An 8,348-nucleotide genomic window follows, 5' to 3' on the forward strand; every position below is an offset into this window, starting at 1 on the left:
CGGGCGCATATATGGCAGTGAGGCTGCAGTCTAAGGACACATGGAAAGTGGTCACTCGAGTGTGTGTCATCAAGAGCGAACCATTCGAAGCGCCGAGCTAGCGGAACAGTACCGACCGCAAGGTCCAAATAAGATAAATTTGTCGTGGAGGCAGACAAAAATGTAGGGACCCCAGTGTTGAGGCAAACTAGATCCGCTTGGTGGAAGACGTCTAGCAATAGTGAGCCACGTGGACAAGGATGTGGAGATCCCCAAAGCGAGTGGTGGGCATTGAAGTCCCCAACCAGCAAATAGGGGGGTGGAAGCTGACCAAGAAGATGAAGGAGATCAGCTCGTGCCATTTGTGTGGACGATGGAATGTATACAGTACAAAGAGAGAACGTGTATCCGGAAAGGGAAAGACGGATGGCGACAGCTTGGAAGGAACTGTTTAAGGGGATTGGGTGATAATGGAGAGTATCATGGAGAAGAATCATGAGTCCTCCATGGGCTGGAGTACCTTCAACAGAGGGGAGGTCATATCGGATGGACTGAAAATGAGGGAGAACAAAGCGGTCATGGGGACGCAGCTTTGTTTCCTGAAGACAGAAGATGACCAGCGAGTAGGATCGTAAGAGGATCGACAATTCATCCCGATTGGCTCGAATGCCGCGGATATTCCAGTGGATAATGGACATAGGGTGAACAGAAAATGGAGGAATGTGACCAAGGTTGCCGTCAACTCAACGACTGCTCAGAGCTTGCGACCGACAGCATGGAATGGCATTCAGCCGAAGGCAGAAGATCCTGATCCATAGGTTGTTCAGGAGTAGCTCCTGCCACCAGCGATTGGCCGGTTGATCGGCCGCCAGCAATGCGCCTCGGCGACACAGAAGACGGCCGAGGGCGATTTCCGCCAGGTGGTGCTGTAGATGGACATGCCTTGGCGGAGAAGGAGAGGAACTGGGTTTCTTTGTAGCCTTCTTGGAAATATGATGTTTAGATGAAGGAGGAAACGATGGTTGTGCAGTTGGGGTACGTAAAAAATCTTCACGAGTATGCTCTTTTTTTGAAGTCTTGGTGTCTGACTTTTGGGCTCGAGATTTAGCAGAACCCGATGAAGGGTGAGCCATAGAGTGGGCAGGCGAAAGTGGTGAGGTTGAACGGGCGATCTTTGCGCTGGCCGATCTGACTATCGTGGCACTAAAGGTGAGGTCGCAAGTCTGCGTGGCCGCCTTCTTTGTTGGCCGAGGAGAAGCAAGGACAGTGCTGTATTTTCCCGTCTGAGTCACGGTGGGCTGTCGACTGGCGAATAATTTTCGAGCAGCAAAGGTCGACACCTTTTCCTTCACTCTGATTTCCTGGACGAGCTTTTCGTCCTTAAAAACGGGGCAATCTCGAGAGGAAGCAGCGTGGTCACCCATACAGTTGATGCAGCGAGGGGATGGAGGTGGACAAGCACCCTCATTGGCATCCTTGCCACACGTAACACATTTGGCCGGATTGGAACAGGACTGGCTGGTGTGATTGAACCACTGACACCGATAGCAACGCATAGGGTTTGGGACGTAAGGGCTAACGGAAATTATCTCATAGCCTGCTTGGATTTTCGATGGGAGTTGAACTTTGTCAAATGTCAAGAAGACAGTGCGGGTTGGAATGATGTTTGTGTCAACTCTTTTCAGAACTCTATGAACAGCCGTTACGCCCTGGTCAGACAGGTAGTGCTGAATTTCTTCGTCAGACAATACATCGAGGGAGCGTGTATAAACAACTCCACGTGAGGAATTTAAAGTGCGGTGCGCTTCAACCCGGACAGGGAAGGTGTGGAGCAGTGAAGTACGCAGCAATTTTTGTGCCTGGAGGGCACTGACTGTTTCTAACAACAAGGTGCCATTCCGTAATCTGGAACAAGACTTTACAGGATCTACAATTGCGTCGACACCTTTCTGAATAATGAATGGGTTGACCGTGGAGAAGTCGTGACCTTCGTCAGACCGAGAAACAACAAGGAACTGTGGCAACGATGGAAGAACTGTCTGTGGCTGAGACTCAGTGAACTTACGCTTGTGAGCAGACATAGTGGAAGGTGCGGAAACCATTGCGGAAGAATCCCCCATGATTACCGGCGTCTCTGATGGCGCGCTCCTCCCATGTGGGGGCCCCCTCTGAGGGCACTCCCGCCTTAGGTGATTGTTCACACATCAGGTCACACCTCCCGACAAACGGACGGAGGGACCAATCGGCACTTTCGGAAGGTATCAGCTCGGGTAATCACCCCTCCCTGGGCCTGGCCGTTACCAGGGGGTACGTACGTGTCCTACCTGTCTACCCGGGGCGGGGAATTACGCGTTACCTCGTCACCGGCTACGCACAAAAATGCGTGGGTCGGCCTTCAGACACGCACAGGGAGGAAGAAAGAGAAAGGGAAAAACAAAGAAAGAGAAAGGAAAGAGGAGAGGTCTCAAACGCCGCAGCGGAGAAAAGGGTAAAGAGAAGAGGTAAGGAAAAGAGAAGGACAAAGGAAGGATGAAGACATACAAGCAGAGAAGGCGAAGAATGCGGTACATTTTTGAGCGTCCGTCTCAGGACGTAGGCACAAACCGTACTCCCAGAGGGGGAGAAAGGGAAGGAAAGAGCCAGAGGTGAGGGGGGGAGGGGCGAAGATGGGGGAGAGGGAAGGATGCGGAAAAGGAAGGTATGCAGCCCGGAAAGGAAGGAGGGCCACATTAGCTCGGGGTCCCGTGCTTGCTACGCACGTATCCACAAAAGAGTTGTGGACCCCCTGGGGGGCCGGTGCAATCTGAGCAACGTATTCCTGTATACTGGCCAACAGATCTGATAGAGAGCCGCGCAGGATTAGCCGAGTGGTCTTAGGCGCTCCAGTCGTGGACTGTGCGGCTGGTCCCGGCGGAGGCTCGAGTCCTCCCTCGGGCATGGGTGTGTGTGTGTGTGTGTCCTTAGGATAATTTAGGTTAAGTAGTGTGTAAGCTTAGGGGCTGATGACCTTAGCAGTTAAGTCCCATAAGATTTCACACACATTTGACATTTTTTTTCTGATAGAGACTGAACGTGTTCCTGGTAAACGCGTTCTTTTAGATTTCCCCAGAGCCAAAAGTCACATGGATTCAGATCAGATGATCTTGCAGGCCATGCATCTGGAAAACTTATGGGATGTTGCATTAAGCAGATGTTTCACTGGGCTAGGGACATGAGGTGTTGCCCCATCTTGCATGAAACACAGTGCAGGAATCACATGCTGTACAAGGAGGTTTCGATATCATGAAAACGTCACGGTAAACCTGACAGACCCTCTGGGTATATTATCTTCAAAGAAGATCGGACCGAGAACAAAGCTGCTAGTGAATCCACGCCACACAGTCGCATATGGCGAGTGCAGTGGTTCTTCTTGATCAACAACCGATTTAACAGTACCCCAAGTTCAGCAGTTCTGTGTGTTCAATGCACCCTGTACTGTAAAATGGGCGTCGTCACTCCATAGAGTATTGCCTGGCCACATGTCGTCAACTTCTACTCATGCCGGAAACCGAAAAGCAAATTCAGAACGCTTCTGTGGATCATGAGATTTCAGTTGCTGCACCTTCTCGATCCTGTATCAGTGTAAAGTCAACTGCAAAACTTTCTGTACCGTTGACCACGGGATGGATAATTGTCATGACACTGCGCGAGCACTAGCACCACCCGGGCTACGTGCTGCATGGCCAGATAAGCAACAGCAACCTCGTCAACAACGCCCACCGGGATAGGACTCCCTCCTCTTCCAGGTGCCACACCAAGCTCACCCGTGTTTTCGAAATTCATTGCCATCTTCTTGAAACTATTTAATGACATCGGGCCTCTCCTCAGACCTTTCAGTTGGCGATACTCTCTCAATGCAGCACTGTAAGTGCTACCGTTCACAGAAAACAGTTTCACTAACAGTACACGGTCTCTCTTCTCGACAGCCGCACTGTTCACACACGTTATGGCCTCACAAATGACGGCTTCGATGTCATACCTTCATGCAACGCCAGATTTGCATCTGGTGGCCACAATTGGAACTAATTTGTTTTCCAAAGTAAATCGGTTCCGCATTAACATATCTGCTAAGTTTCGTTGTCCTGTGATAATTACAGCCCACTCTGGACCTCTGTGAGTAGTTGCACTTCAATGGTAGCCACCCGGTACACGCGTAATTGTTTGATACTCCATCTAGCGGAGTAAAGTGTCTGTCATGGAGCAGAAATACGTTTAACAACAGATTAAATTTGCTTCCACTCGACAAATACGCTCACAGATGAGTCCTTTGAAACATCCAATATTTTTGTGTGTATTGTGTTCCATACAACATGGACGTACATAACATTTGATGAAGGTTCCAGTTTTCGACATAAGCATTTCAGCAACTGACGGTGTGCAGATGAACGAATATTTAACTGTACACGTAAAAGTAGTATTTTTCGTCTTCCACGGTATTAAAGCAAATGCGTTTAGTATGAACTATATAGAAACAGGGTTTCGTTGGTTTATCGCTTATTAATATTTTCAGCGAAATCTTTTGCTTAGAGTGTTATATTGATTTCTAGCCGGTAATGGAACTGGAACCATTAAAGAGAAGAAAGCTGATATAGGGATTGTCGGCGGTCGACTTGAAACATTTTGCAAGCGTTCCCATATGGTTATCCAAATGGGAAGGCCAAAAGTGCCGCCGGCCGGAGTGGCCGTGCGGTTCTAGGCGCTACAGTCTGGAACCGCGCGACCGCTACGGTAGCAGGTTCGAATCCTGCCTCGGGCATGGATGTGTGTGATGTCCTTAGGTTAGTTAGGTTTAATTAGTTCTAAGTTCTAGGCGACTGATGACCTCAGAAGTTAAGTCGCATAGTGCTCAGAGCCATTTGAACCATTTGAACCAAAAGTGCCAGCACAGAGTTCAAAATGGCTCAAATGGCTCTGAGCACTATGGGACTTAACATCTATGGTCATCAGTCCCCTAGAACTTAGAACTACTTAAACCTAACTAACCTAAGGACAGCACACAACACCCAGCCATCACGAGGCAGAGAAAATCACTGACCCCGCCGGGAATCGAACCCGGGAACCCGGGCGTGGGAAGCGAGAACGCTACCGCACGACCACGAGATGCGGGCAGCACAGAGTTATCTCATCTCTATTGCCAAGTAAGCATCATGCAACGAGGTGAAACTGTGCTTTACTTGCTGATGTCGGCCGCATATTTAGTTCACTTCAGACCAATTTTGGATACAAATGCATTGTATTACTGTGCAGCTTCTTTCAGAAGCTATAGATAGCCATTAAAAAAGAAAAAAAACCTCTTCGTTAGTTTAAAAAGCTATAAATATTTATAATACAGCAAAATACTCGTTCTTTGCTAATTATCTGTGATCGAAAATCCTGTTTCGTTATGTTGAATAGCTGACGAGATGACAGGGGCGTCCGATCACACGAAACACCCTATAAATAGAGGGATGTCAACAAAGGCGACACATAAAGTTTCCACTAAATGATACTGTGAAAGAAGGTGGCTTTGTTTTTGTACTGAATTGAGACCCTTTGAAAAAATGAATGTAGTGATAACACATTTGTCGCTGTTTTCAGCTATACGTTTCACAAAAGAGGCTACGAATATGCTGAATACGAGATCCGAAAGTACCGACACAGCGTAGTTTTTAAACTATCTGTCCAGTGTTTCGTGGAAAATCAGGCGAGTCTATCACGTACCGGCACTTCTGTTCTTAATATTAGACTCATTTCTCGCGAGAACTGACCAAACAGTAAAAAAACTCATCCTTTTGCGTATTGTGAAATGTCTACAGATTTCTTTCCATATTTTCGATAGCTATGAAAATATTCGGGGTTAACAGCTTGTCTTATTTATTGTGTACACGAATCGAGTTTAAGTTTAAGTAGGCGAGTCAGTACACTTTCAGTGCAAGTAAAAGTATAAGTTTTTAGAAAATGTGCGACGAGCTACCGGGGTTGGCGTCCCAGACGATTTGATACGCAGTTTTTACATGCCATGATATTCAGTAAAGAACGTTCTAACTTAAAAAGCATAAGTGAAGACTGACCCTACGACTTTGTTTAGAAGATAGGTGAAGGAAATGCAAAAATACGTTTATAGAATTTGTAGACACAGAGAAAGCTTTTGACAATGCTGACTTTTACACTCTCCTCGAAATACTGAGGGTAGCAGGGGTAAAATCCAGGGAGCGAAAGGCTATTTACAACTCGTACGGAAACAAACGGCAGTTATAAGTGTCGAGGGGTATGAAAGGGAAGCAGAGGTTGAGAAGGGAATGAGACAGGATGGCAGCCTGTCCCCGACGTTATTCAATATGTACATTGAGAAAGCAGTAAAGGAAACCAAAGAAAAATTTGGAGTAGGAATCAAAGTTCAGAGAGAAGAAATAAAACTTTTGAGGCTTGCTGATGACATTGTAATTCTGTCAGAGACAGCAAAGGACTTGGAAGAACACCTAAAAGGAATAGACACCGTGTTGAAAGGAGGGTATAAGATGAACATAGACAAAAGCAAAACAACGATAATGGGATGTAAACGAATTAAATGAGGCGTCACCGAGAGAATTAGATTAGAAAACGAGACACTAAAAGTAGTGGATGAATTTTGGTATTAACTGGTGATGGCCGAAGTAGAGAGGATATAAAATATGTGGTATTGTCCAGAATCGATTCCACAGACATTTGTGAGGGTTCGCTGAAATACGCAACAACCAATGGGATGAACGCCAGAAGACCACGTCTCTCTCTCAGCATAGCGGCACCCACAGACTGAAGCCAAAATAGTGTCGATAATGCAAGAGCTCAGACCCAGTTGGTGACCTCATCTGAAGGAGTCAACGTAATAGTGTAGGAGCAACGAGTTGTTAAAGTTACTGATGAACTTGTACTTAGAGTAAAGTCTGAACATTGTACCTCGAGAGAACATTTTCTTGATTAGTAGCTCAACTGATGTTTTGCTAGTCAATGGCATTTGTAAATTTTCCAGTACTCCCGTGGCAATGAAGTGTGTTAAATGAATATTTAATTATTTAATCTAATAAGGTGATTTAAAATTTCATGGGTTACAATTCCTATTTGTTACCTCACCGCCCAATCAAAGGGCCCAGAGTTACGGTCGGACGAAAGTAGTTACGTCTGGTCATAACAAAGTGTAGACCAGCAATGGCAAGGAAAGCGTTTCTGAAGAGGAGAAATTTGCTAACAACGAATATAGAGCTAAGTGTTAGGAAGTTTTTTCGGGAGGTATCTGTATGGAGTGTAGCCTTGTAAGGAAGTGAAACATGTACAACGGATAGTTTAGATAAGAAGAGAATAGAAACTTTTGAAATATGGTGCTACAGAAGAATGCTGAAGATTAGATAGGTAGATCGCGTAACTAATGAAACTAAAAAAGTTAACTCTGCCCGAACCCGCCATGTAGGTCCAACGGTACCGACCGGCCGCCGTGTCATCCAAAGCCCACAGGCGTCACTGGATGCGTATATGGAGGGGCATGTGGTCAGCACACTGCTCTCCCAGCCGTTTTGTCAGTTTACGAGACCGGAGCCGCTACTTCTCGATCAAGTAGCAGCTCAGCTCACCTCACAAGGGTTGAGTGCACCCCGCATGCCAACAGCGCCCGGCAGACCGGATGGTCACCCATCCAGGCGCTAGCCCAGCCCGACAGCGCTTAACTTCAGTGATCTGACGGGAACAGGTGTTACCACTGCGGCAAGGCTGTTGGCTGCGTAACTAATGAGGAGGTACTTAACGAAATTTGGGAGACAAGAAATATGTGGCTCGGCTTGACTAAAAGAAGGAATATCTGTAAGTCCATCTTTATGCAGACGCTTGCGGAACCTCGGCTGTTAAGTATTAATTATCGAATCAAAACACCTTCAGCCATCTAAATTTCCACTTGTTATCTTATTTAAGCAACCAGTTTCAGCGCTAAATTACACCATTTTCAGGTCCCATGACCGACGTGTAGGAAAAATCCCACCTCTGACCCAGGCAAAATAGGGGCCAGCGTTCAGTGACTGATATTCATACGTGTTTGATGCAGTTGTCCCTTTCGATCTGGATGATCGAAGGGGTCATTGTATCAAAAATCTGTGGATATCAGTCAAAGAATGCTGGCCCCTATTTTGCCTGGGTCAGAGGTGGGAATCTCCCTACATGTCGATCAGGGGGCGGAAAATGGCGTAACGTAGCGCTGAAACTGGTTGCTCAAGTAAAATAACAACTGGAAATTTACACGGCTGAAGGTGTTTTGATTCGACATTTTAAAACAAGGAATCGGTTGATAGGACACATTCTGAGACATCAAGAGACCACATATTTTGTGT

General features: G+C 46.6%; 1 pseudogene; it reads right to left on the reverse strand.

The window, feature by feature from the left end:
• Positions 1-7,627: 7,627 nt before the first annotated feature.
• On the reverse strand, positions 7,628-7,745 carry LOC126250529 (5S ribosomal RNA; annotated as a pseudogene).
• Between the last annotated feature and the right edge of the window lie 603 nt (positions 7,746-8,348).

Source organism: Schistocerca nitens, chromosome 3 (assembly GCF_023898315.1).
Source record: "Schistocerca nitens isolate TAMUIC-IGC-003100 chromosome 3, iqSchNite1.1, whole genome shotgun sequence".
In the NCBI taxonomy this organism is placed as follows: domain Eukaryota; kingdom Metazoa; phylum Arthropoda; class Insecta; order Orthoptera; family Acrididae; genus Schistocerca; species Schistocerca nitens.